Source organism: Puma concolor, chromosome A1 (genome assembly GCF_028749965.1).
Source record: "Puma concolor isolate L17-30 chromosome A1, mPumCon1.1.hap2, whole genome shotgun sequence".
NCBI lineage: Eukaryota > Metazoa > Chordata > Mammalia > Carnivora > Felidae > Puma > Puma concolor.
In genome coordinates, this window is record NC_141667.1 from 155247010 (window position 1) to 155258255 (window position 11246).

At 36.4% G+C, this 11246-nt stretch overlaps 1 protein-coding gene across 1 annotated transcript in view; it reads left to right on the forward strand.

Annotated features, from left to right (window-relative positions):
* Positions 1 to 11246, forward strand: part of LOC147584576 (butyrophilin subfamily 1 member A1-like) — a 252076-nt gene that overhangs the window by 153157 nt on the left and 87673 nt on the right. The window lies entirely within an intron of this gene.

The following is an 11246-nucleotide window of genomic DNA, read 5'->3' on the forward strand; positions in this document are numbered from 1 at the left end:
GTTTGTGGGTTCGAGCCCCACGTCAGGCTATGTGCTGACAGCTCTGAGCCTGGAGCCTGCTTCGATTTCTATATCTCCCTCTCCCTGCCCCTCCGTTGTGCGCGCTCTCTCTCTCTCTCTCAAAAATAAATAAGCATTAAAAAAAAAAAAGAAAAAGAGGAAGCAAACAAACAGGGGACCAGTGACTCAGAAAAGATACAGGAGGCATGCATATTATCTTGGCAGTCAAGTGTTTATAACAGAGATAAGGGGAGCTCATAAGCTTAAAACTACACTAAAATTGTGGGCCCCTGCATTAATCTACTCTCTCACCATCAGTGCAGAAATATGCCAGTTGCTTCTCAACCTCCCAATTTTTATGTTTGTGGGTTTTGTTTTTAGTTTTGGGGGGATAGAAAAAAACTTGTGCATGAAAAGTTATATCACATTTCCCTAATTACCAGTGTGATCGTCTTCTTTTATGTTGAGGTGTCCTTTTCTATGTTGTGTCTCTATGCCTTCTGATAGTTTGTCTATTAGCCTGCTTGCATTTTTCTTTGTTTATAGACATTTTAAAACCTGAATACTTGAATAATACCCCTATGCTAGTTACATGTGCTGTAAGTCTCATCAACCAAATGAGTTCTTGACCCTTCCTTTACTTATTTTGAGAAAGAGATGGGTTGAGAGGCCAAGAGAGCAGGAGAAAGAGAGTCAGTGTTGACAGCATGGATCCTGACACAGGGTTGTATCTCATGAACCTTGAACATACCAAAATTTCATAGCAAGCTAATCATTGCCCCTAAACTGAAAACTTTCATCATCCATTTTAGAAAAGTTTCTTCAAGATGAGACTCATCCACAAATGAGAAAATTCCACATAACTACTGTTTTTGATAACTTCTATTTTTGCCTTCCTTTCCCATATGGATTGTCTGCGGCATTCCTCTTGTCCCAGAATATTTGGAGTAGGGTTTGAGGCTAATAAAAAATGTCAGACTAAATTCTGAGTTTATTCCAGCATCAAGTTCTGACCTACCATTATTTTTTATTTCAGTAGCTATTGCAAAAACAAATTGATTACATATTTTGCTTTTTTCCTAATTGATTTCCACATCTTTAAGTGCCCAGTGAACCAATTCCCAGAAGTAGGATCCATCATTTCTTAATTCCTTTTATGCCTTTTATCCTTTATATTTTCAAACCACATGTTTCTAATCAATTTTCCAATGCCAGTGGGTTGTCTAATAATTTAATAAAATTCTGACACTATTTACTCCAAACTATGTTGATCCCTGAAGTTAAGACTTAGTCCCACAAGACTATCCCCACTTCAGACACCAGCCACCAATGAGACCTTGAGGCTATTCACATTCTGCGAGGAAGACTAAAAGTTCAGGGGTTCCCCAAACTCCCCTCATTTGTGGTAATTGTTGAGAATGACTCAAAAAACTCAGAAAGGGAATATATGTACGCTCACAGTTTTATTACAAAGGTTATAACTCAGGAATAATTAAATGGAAAAGATAAGTGGAGCATAGAGTAGAGTAGGGATATAGAGCTTTCATGTCTCTCTAAGTAGGTCATTTTCCTATCACTTCAGTATGTGCACTGACATGAGGTTCTCTTACCTTCATTGTTTTATAATGTTTGTGGAAGTTTCAAAATATAGGCATGAGTGATTATATCATTGGCAACTGATAATTGGACAACTCTATCCCACTCATCTCAATGGGGTAAGGTACATAGTTTTAATCCTCCAATAACATTTTTTGTTCTTTTAGGGACAAATACCTACCCTGTAGCTATCTAGGGGCCCCACCTTGAGTGACCTCAATAGCAAAAACTCAGGTATAGTAAAAAGGGCTTGTATAAATATCAAGATATTTGTATCACTCAGAAAATCCTAAAGTTTTAGGAGTCTGTTGTATTTCTATACTCAAATAATAAAGCAGAAGAAAGAGAAATTAAGAAATCAATCCCACTTACAATTGCATCAAAACCCATAGGATACTGAAGGATAAACCTAACTAAAGATGTAAAACAAACAAACAAAAACCTTTATTCTGAAAACTATATTTCAGTGATGCAAGTAATTGAAGATGACACAAAAATAGAACAACAGTCCATGTTTATGGATTGGAAGAACAAATATTGTTATTTAATCTTTGCCAGGTATATTTCCAAGCAGATTTCATTAAACCATCTCCTGAATTGTTAGGAAGGTAGGAAGATTAGGTCCTCTCAATAGATGCAGAGAAAGCATTTGACAAAATACAGCATCCTTTCTTGATAAAAACCCTCAAGAAAGTAGGGATAGAAGGAGCAAACCTCAAGATCATAAAAGCCATCTATGAATGACCCAATGCTAATATCACCTTCAGTGGGGAAACACTGAGAGCTTTCCCCCTAAGGTCAGGAACAAGACAGGGATGTCCACTCTTTCCACTGTTATTCAACATAGTATTGGAAAGCTTAGCCTCTGCAATCAGACAACACAAAGAAATATAAGGCATGAAAATCTGCCAGGAGGAGGTCAAACTTTTACTCTTCACAGATGACATGATAGTCTATATGGTACACCCAAAAGAATCCACTAAAAAATTGCCAGAACTGATTCATGAATTCAGCAAAGGTGCAGGATATAAAATCAATGCACAGAAATCAATTGCATTCCTATACACCAACAATGAAACGAGAGAAAGAGAAAGCAAGGAATTGATCCCATTTGCAATTACATACACACACACAAAAACCCATAAAATACCTAGGAATAAATCTAACCAAAGAGGTGAAAAATCTATGTACTGAAAACTATACAAACCTTATGAAAGAAATTGAAGAAGACACAACAAATGGAAAAAGATTCCATGCTCCTGGATAGGAAAAACAAATATTGTTAAAATGTTAATAGCACCAAAAGGAATCTACATATTCAATACAATACCTATCAACATAACAACAGCATTCTTCACAGAGCTAGAACAAGCAATCCTCAAATTTGTATGGAACCACAAAAGACCCCATATAGCCAAAGAAATCTTGAAAAAGAAAACCAAAGCTGGAAGCATCACAATCCCAGACTGCAAGCTATACTACAAAGCTGTAATCATCAAGACAGTATGGTACTGGCACAAGAACAGACACTCAGATCAATGGAACAGAATAGAGAACCCCCAAATGGACCCACAAATGTATGGCCAACAAATCTTTGACAAAGCAGGCAAGACTATCCAATGGAATAAAGACAGTCTTTTCAGCAGGTGGTGCTGGGAAAACTGGACAGCAACATGCAGAACAATGAACCTGGATCACTTTCTCAAACCATACACAAAAAGAAACTCAAAATAGATGAAAGACCTAAATATAAGACAGGAAGCCATCAAAATCCTCGAGGAGAAAGCAGGCAAAAACCTCTTTGATCTTGGCCACAGCAACTTCTTACTCAACACGTCTCTGGAGACAAGGGAAACCAAAAGAAAAATGAACTATTGGAACATCATCAAAGTAAAAAGCTTCTGCAGAGCAAAGAAAACAATCAGTAAAACTAAAAGGCAGCTGACGGAATGGGAGAAGATATTTGCACACGAAATATCAGATAAAGAGTTAGTATCCAAAATTTATAAAGAACTTATCAAACTCAACACCCAAAAAACAAATAACCCTATGAAAAAGTGGGCAAAAGACATGAAGAGACACTTCTCCAAAGAAGACATCCAGATGGCCAACTGATGCATGAAAAAATGCTCCACATCACTCATCATCAGGGAAATACAAATCAAAACCACAGGGAGATACCATCTCACACCTGTCAGAATGGCTAATATTAACAACTCAGGCAACAACAGATGTTGGTGAGGATGTGGAGAAAGAGGATCTCTTTTGCACTTTTGGTGGAAATGCAAGCTGGTGCAGCCACTCAGGAAAACAATATGTAGGCTCCTCAAAAAAATTAAATATAGACTACGTTACAACCCAGCGATTTCACTACTAGGTATTTATCCAAGGGATACAGATATGCTGCTTCAAAAGGTCACATGCACCCCAATATTTATAGCAGCACTATCAACAATAGCCAAAGTATGGAAAGAGCCCAAATGTCCATCAATGGATGAATGGATAAAGAAGATATGGTGTGTGTGTGTGTGTGTGTGTGTGTGTGTGTGTGTGTATACATAATATGATATATGTATACACACACACACAATGGAGTATTACTCAGAAATCAAAAAGAATGAAATCTTGCCATTTGTAATTACGTGAATGGAACTAGAGAGTATTATGCTAAGTGAAATTAGTCAGAGAATGATAAATTTCATATGACTTCACTCATATGAGGGCTTTAAGATACAAAACAGAAGAACATAAAGGGAGGGAAGCATAAATAGCAAATAGCATAAAAACAGGGAGGGGGGACAAAACATAGGAGACTCTTAATTATAGAGAACAGAGGATTGCTGAAGGGGTTGTGGGAAGAAGATAGGCTAAATTGGTCACAGCATTAAGGAATCTACTCCTGAAATCTCTGTTGCACTCTATGTTAACTAACTTGGATGTAAATTAAAAATAAAAAGTAGAATAAAATAAAATAAAATAAAATAAAATAAAATAAAATAAAATAAAACAAAACAAAACAAAACAAGAAAAAAATATGGTAGAGGACTAACTGTTGGAACTCTAACATCTAGTGATGGGACAGTATGGTTGTTTGAAGAAAATTTCCATATTGTGGTTTTTTTAAATTCTTAGTTTAGCAACCAATTACCTTATTGGTCTTAATAAGTGGTTTTGCAAAGTTCTTTGAGCATATAGGCTTATTTTTACATTGTTAGGTGCTCTATGGATTTGGAAAATAATGAATAATACATCCGCTGAAGGCTTTGTAGAACAAAACCATATTTTAGAAAATGTTTATTTATTTATTTTGAGAGAGAGGGAGAGACAGTGTGAGAGGGGCAGGGGCAAAAGAGAGTGAGGCAGAGAATCCCAAGCAGGCTCCATACTGTCAATACAGAGCCTGACATGACTTGTGCTAAAACGAAGAGTTGGATGCTTGACCAACTGAGCCAACTAGGCACCCTGAGAACACAAAGCTTTTGATTAAAGAGGTGGTCATACAGGAAAATATGCTTGTAGCTACCTGTATTAACACAGGATATTATATCTTCTAGTTCTTTTTCTGAAGTCATCACACTGAATAATCACATTGAGTCCAACTGAATATTTCTTCTTTTGATAATTATTAACTATTTTAGTCTATTTTTATTTATGCAAACATTTTTAATTTTTTTAATGTTTTTATTTATTTTTTTAGATAGAGAGCGAGAGAGCCAGAACATGAGTAGGGGAGTGGCAGAGAGGGAGACACAGAAGCCAAAGTAGGCTCTAGACTCTGAGCTGTCAGCACAGAGATGATGCAGGACTCGAACTCACAGACTGAGAGATAATGACCTGAGCAGAAGCTGAACGCTTAACCGACTGAGCCACCAAGTTGCCCCATATGCAAACATTTTTAAATTAACTTATGGTTTAAAGTCTTAAGCTTCCTCAAGTAATTTCCTTAGCCCCATTATCATTAAATGACACAAATTTTTACACTGACTGAATGACAATTCATCCATTTGTGTGTGTCACAGTGGTTAATTAGGAAATAACAGTTGGATAAATCGATATATGTATGTTACCACCTCATCTTCGACATGGAAGATTACCAGATAGTTCCATCCCCTCAGCAGAAATTCATTTGCTTATAACTGTGAAGAGATTATAAGCAAGAAGTGCAGAATGTCAGAGTACAGTTAGTTGTCTTTACTGCCATATTATCACACGATAGCTGCTGAATCCTCCACCAACAGTGAAAGAAAGACAACCCACTCAGCACATGGGACAGTGCATTGAAAGTGTACCATTCTTGACCTCCCTTTCTTAAAGATTCTGCTGAGATGGTGCTTGCCCTTATTATTATGTAATAAACTCAGTTTTTCTCCATCTATCAATTATTTCAGGGATCCTTCTGAGGACTTACAGATTGTCACCTGACTAAAATCACATGCAATTTCATAATATCTGAGTCAGAAATTCCAGCTCCAAATGGTACATGTGCCAAGTGCCCAAGTCTATGTGGATAGTCTAACAATCTCTTGTCATTTCCAATATAAATTGGTAAAAACATGTACCACTGAACTCTGAGCCTTCTGTACCATTTAATTAGTAGTCTCCTGACTATCTGAAGTGCTACAATGCCCATGATTTACGTTATGTTTCATGCAGATTTACATGCTAATTATATACAAAAAAAAATGTGTCCATAGTTTGTTTGACAACTTGTGCTCCATACCTACCCTACTTAGTTCTTCTCAGATTTACCTTGCCTAGTCAGTTTTCACTTCCTGTTCTTGCTTTCAACTATCAAGCTGCCCAGTCATCCATTGTTTATGCAGCACTAACAGTATGGGTTGACTATGTGGAGAAACTCATATAGGAAGCTGAGTAAGGCTTAGACAAAAATGAGAATAACTTATTAACAGATTTATAGTTAATAGAGTCTTGGCTATGGAAATATGAAAGTGTACTTAAGGAAATACAAAGAAATATTTCCTGACTCTGGAGTGATCAGGTGCCCACCAAACCAAAGATGTGACTATTCCTGGGTTCAGCTCCCATGACAATTTCTGACATACACAGCTCATGCTGTTCTTTCTGGTGCATCTCATCCTTTTCAAGAAGACTTTCCCCTTTCATCTATCAGATCCCTCTGTTAGCTTTCCCAATGTGTGGCATCAGAATCTTTTCTGATGTAATACATACAGCCATAAAAGGAGTATGCTGTAGAGTTCTGAAAAGAGACAAGGGAATCCTTGAATGCTAGTTTCTTACCATTTATCAGCTTTTTTCATAGTCTTGATTATAATGTGACACACTAAATACATAACAATTAATTTGAATGGATGAATGTTGAAAGAGAAGACATTCTTTTGTTATATGCTTGATGCCCAATTTGTTTTCTGATGAATCATATGAATTACTACATAGTGTCTGCAAAGAAAGAGACTGCATTAGAATTAATTATTCATTGAGCAAAAAAATGCAAGTCCTGCAAAAATGGAATTAAATTTTACTTTTACTTTGATCAGATAAATGTTTTTGTTACTATCTTTGTATTTCTGACTGTACAAAAGTAGATGCATTGTTTCTATAAATAAGATCTTGAACTACAAATAAGAAGTAAAAAAAAATTCAATTAGTCCAAATGGGAATAATGTATGATGAATAATAATCTTAATTCTCTTGATGAATTTGAGACATTTTATGTATATATTTTACTTGCATTCAAAAATAGTAGAGGAAAGTTTGATTACTCTTGGAGGAATAATTAAAAAATAAATTTGCCTGCCAACACAGAACATTTTATCCACAAACATAGAAAAGAACTAACAAGAAAGTAATTCAGTGGCAAAGGATGATCTTGAACTCACTTCCTCCTATAGATACAACACATCTACAACTACATATGGAATAACTCCTTCTAAAGGAGACCTAGAAACTGGTTGACAAAGCCTTCACATGGGATACCACTGAGCTAGGTAGAAGAAGGAAAGATACAGTCTTGAAAAAAGAGAGAGACTGAGAGAGAGAGAGAAAGAGACAGAGACATAGACAGAGAAAAGGAAAAGTAAAACACCCCAGGCATGACATTCCATAGTCAGGACGTATCTCAAATGTAAGAAACTTCCAAGAGAAGCAAGAATTTTGAGCTCCACATTAGGCATCCTAACCCTTAAATTCTGCACAGGACAGATAAGCCCCCCAAGCCCCTGTATTTGAAAACCAATGGGGACTACATCCAGGAAAATGATAAAACTATAGGGAAAGGAAAACCTTCTTTTAAAGGGTTTTCACATAGGCTCATCTGACATGGAAACCAGAACAAAAATTCCATATCAGAAAGTGTATAGACCATATATGTGGAGAGCCAGTTTCTCATCTTGTAGTGCCTACCAAAAAGGCAGAAGACTGTCATTAGGGACTCAGACATTGGAAGCAGCCATTTTTGCTTTCTCCTCCAGCCCTAGTGCTCCCAGGCCTGCCAGGTGACATTTGGGAATTCTCTCTCCAGTCTGCTAATGCCAGAGGGCACACCCTGCCAAGAGCTGTGACAAGTAATCTAACTGAAAAGAGTTCAAAATAAAGGTTGTAAAGATGCTTAACAAACTCAGGAGATGAAGGGATGAATACAGTAAGAACTTTAACAAATATATAGAAAATATAAGAAAACACTAATCAGAACCAAATAATAAAATAGCAAAAATGAAAAAAAAGAAATACACAAGAGTTTATAAACAGCAGATTACATGGTATAGAAGAATGCTTCAGCATTCTGGAGGACAAGGGAGTGGAATTCACCAAAACTGAGAAATAAAAAGAAATAAACAATAAAGATAGCTTAAGAGACCTCAGGGATGACATCAAACATGCTAATACTCACATTCTATATGTTCCAAAAGGAGACAAAAGAAAGAAAAAGGGGCAGAAAAGTTACTGGAAGAAATAATAGCTGAAAACTTCTATAACCTGGGGAAAGAAAAAAGGACATTGAGGCCCAGGTTACACACAAAATTCCAAAAATGATAAAGAGCCAAAGAGATATGCATCAAAACACATTTTAATTAAAATGTCAAAAATGAAACATAAAGACAGAATACTAAAAGCAGTAAGAGAATAGTGATTAGTTACATGTAAAGGAATCACTATTACACTATCAGCTACCTTTTTAGTAGACTTTGTAGACCAGAAAAGAGTGTCATGATATATGAAAATGCTAAAAGGAAAAAAGAAAAATAATACAACCAAGTATACTCTGTCTAGCAAAATTATCGTTAAGAATTTGAGAGATAGTATTCCAGATAAACGAGCTTCATAAGAATTATTCAAAAGAAATCTTTAAACAAATAAATAAAGATAATAACTAGAAAGGAGACATTGCAGGAAACAAAATTTTTTGTGGGAAAAAGCAATGAGGTAAAAAAGCAGTGACTTCCACTTAACGAATTTGGATGCCTTTTATTTCTTGTTTCATTTTGTTGTCTGATTGTTGAGGTTAGGACTTCCAACACTATGTTGAAGAAATGTAGTGAGAGTGGACATCCCTATTGGGTTCTGGATCTTAGGGGAAAACCCTCAGTTTTTCCCCATTGAAGATTATATTACCAGTGGCCAATTCATATATAGTTTTTAGTATTTTAAGGAATGTTCTTTCTATCCAGATTTTCTTGAGGTTTTTTTTTTTTTCTTTCAAAGAACGATGCTGTATTTTGTCAAATGCTTTCTCTGAATCTATTGACAGGATGTATCAAGTTGACTGATTTGCAGATAGTGAACCAACCCTGCAGCCCAGAAATGAGTCCTACCTGATCGTGGTGAATAATACTTTCAATATACGGTTGAATTTGATTTGCTAGTATATATTTGAGAATTTTTGCAAATGTTGTGTGCACTCTGTTGTTGCATTTCTGGCTGCTCTATCCCACTGGTCAGTCATCTGCAGAGCACCTCCTTGCTTGTAGTGGTAGAGTGTTTGGGCCTGTAACCAGGTGTGCTGTGATTTGTTTGTTGAAGTAGCCTTGGAGAAAAGGAAAATGGGTGCAAAACCTGATTCTAAAAAGAAAAAAATATATATATAAATAAAAGGGGAGAAAAGAATACCAGAGAATTAAAACAAGCAAACAAACAAAACAAAACAAAAAAACAACAACTATAAGGCTAAATCCGAAAAAGAGAGTGGAAAATGAAGAAGAAAGAGAAAAGGTGGAAAAATAAGAGAATAAAAACTGCCAAATCAAATAAATATGCATATGCATATATGCCATATATATATATATATATATATATATGCCTAAATCATACATGCCTAAATCATATGCCTATATACATATTTATATATATATATATATATATATATATATATATATATATATAAATCAAAAAGAATCACAAAGAAAAGAACAGAAAAGAAATAGAAAGAAAAAGAAAAAGAAAAAAACAACAACAAAAACAGTTATCAGTTGGTGACTGGAACAGGTGGCTGTGCTCTTCTGGAAGAGGTCCTCTGGTTGGATTAGTGTCAGTCTTGCTCCAGAAGATAGGCAGTTGCCAGGCACAGAAGGGTACGGTTTGGTGTAGGTAGTCCCTCCTACAAGGGATGAAGGGAAGTGGGGCATGCTGTGCTACTCTACGAAGTCCCAAGGTGTTGGTGATGGGGAGAAAATTGGCAATAACCCAATCTCTCCTCCCCAGACCAGGTGTCTCAAACCATGCTTTTTAGGCAGCCCTCACAGAGTAGTGAGGGACGTCAGTTTGCCCTGCTCCACAGTTCTCCCATGCCTTTTAGGTGCTTGGCTGGGATTCAGAACCCACAATCTTATGGGAACTGGCACTGCATGGACCCTGTTTTGCGGTAGAGCTACTCTGCCCTGCTGATGAAAGGCCTTTGCCTGGCATCGGGCAGGGTCTTTTGTCCTTGGGGAGGCAATAAACCCTCTTCTTGCAGTGCTCAAGGAGGGGGACTGTGATTGTCCATTGGGTCTTTGAGATCTGTGCTAGTGTTCTGGTGCCAGCTCCCTCCTCCCCAGAGTGCACACCAGGACTCCCAGCTTCAGTCTGGAGAAAATCATGCACTTTTGAAACCTCTGAGTTTCAGCTCCTAAGACTGTTTGCAAAATAGAAACTGACACTCTCCTTATTTCTTATTCCCTAGTCTGTAGTCCAGAGAGGTTTTCCTCATGTGCTAACTTGATGTTGACTTTTTCCAGTTATCTCTTTCTCTCCCTTTTGTCTCTACACAGAAAGGTTCCCCTCCCTTCCTTTGCTGTGCTGTTTTATCTCCTCCAAATCACATATACACACCTCAATCCTGCCAAGCTGTCTTCCTCCAACTGTTGATATCCTTTTGCCATTACAAAGATTGATTCCCTGGGTGTTCCAAGTGACATGATCTCAATACAGTTGTGTTTGAGGGTCAAGGAAAATCCCAGCACTCCTACTTCTCAGCCATCTTAATGCCCTCAAATTTATTTTTTAATGATGTAATTTTCTAGAAAATTTATGTTGTACACAGGATGTCATACTTATGTTTTAAAATGGGAGATATTATAAATATTGTTCTATTTTTTTCTAAACATAATTTTAATAGCTTCATATTGTATTTCATTATTAGTTATATTATGTAGTACATAGTTTATTTTTATTTTTTAATTTTTTTATTAAAAATT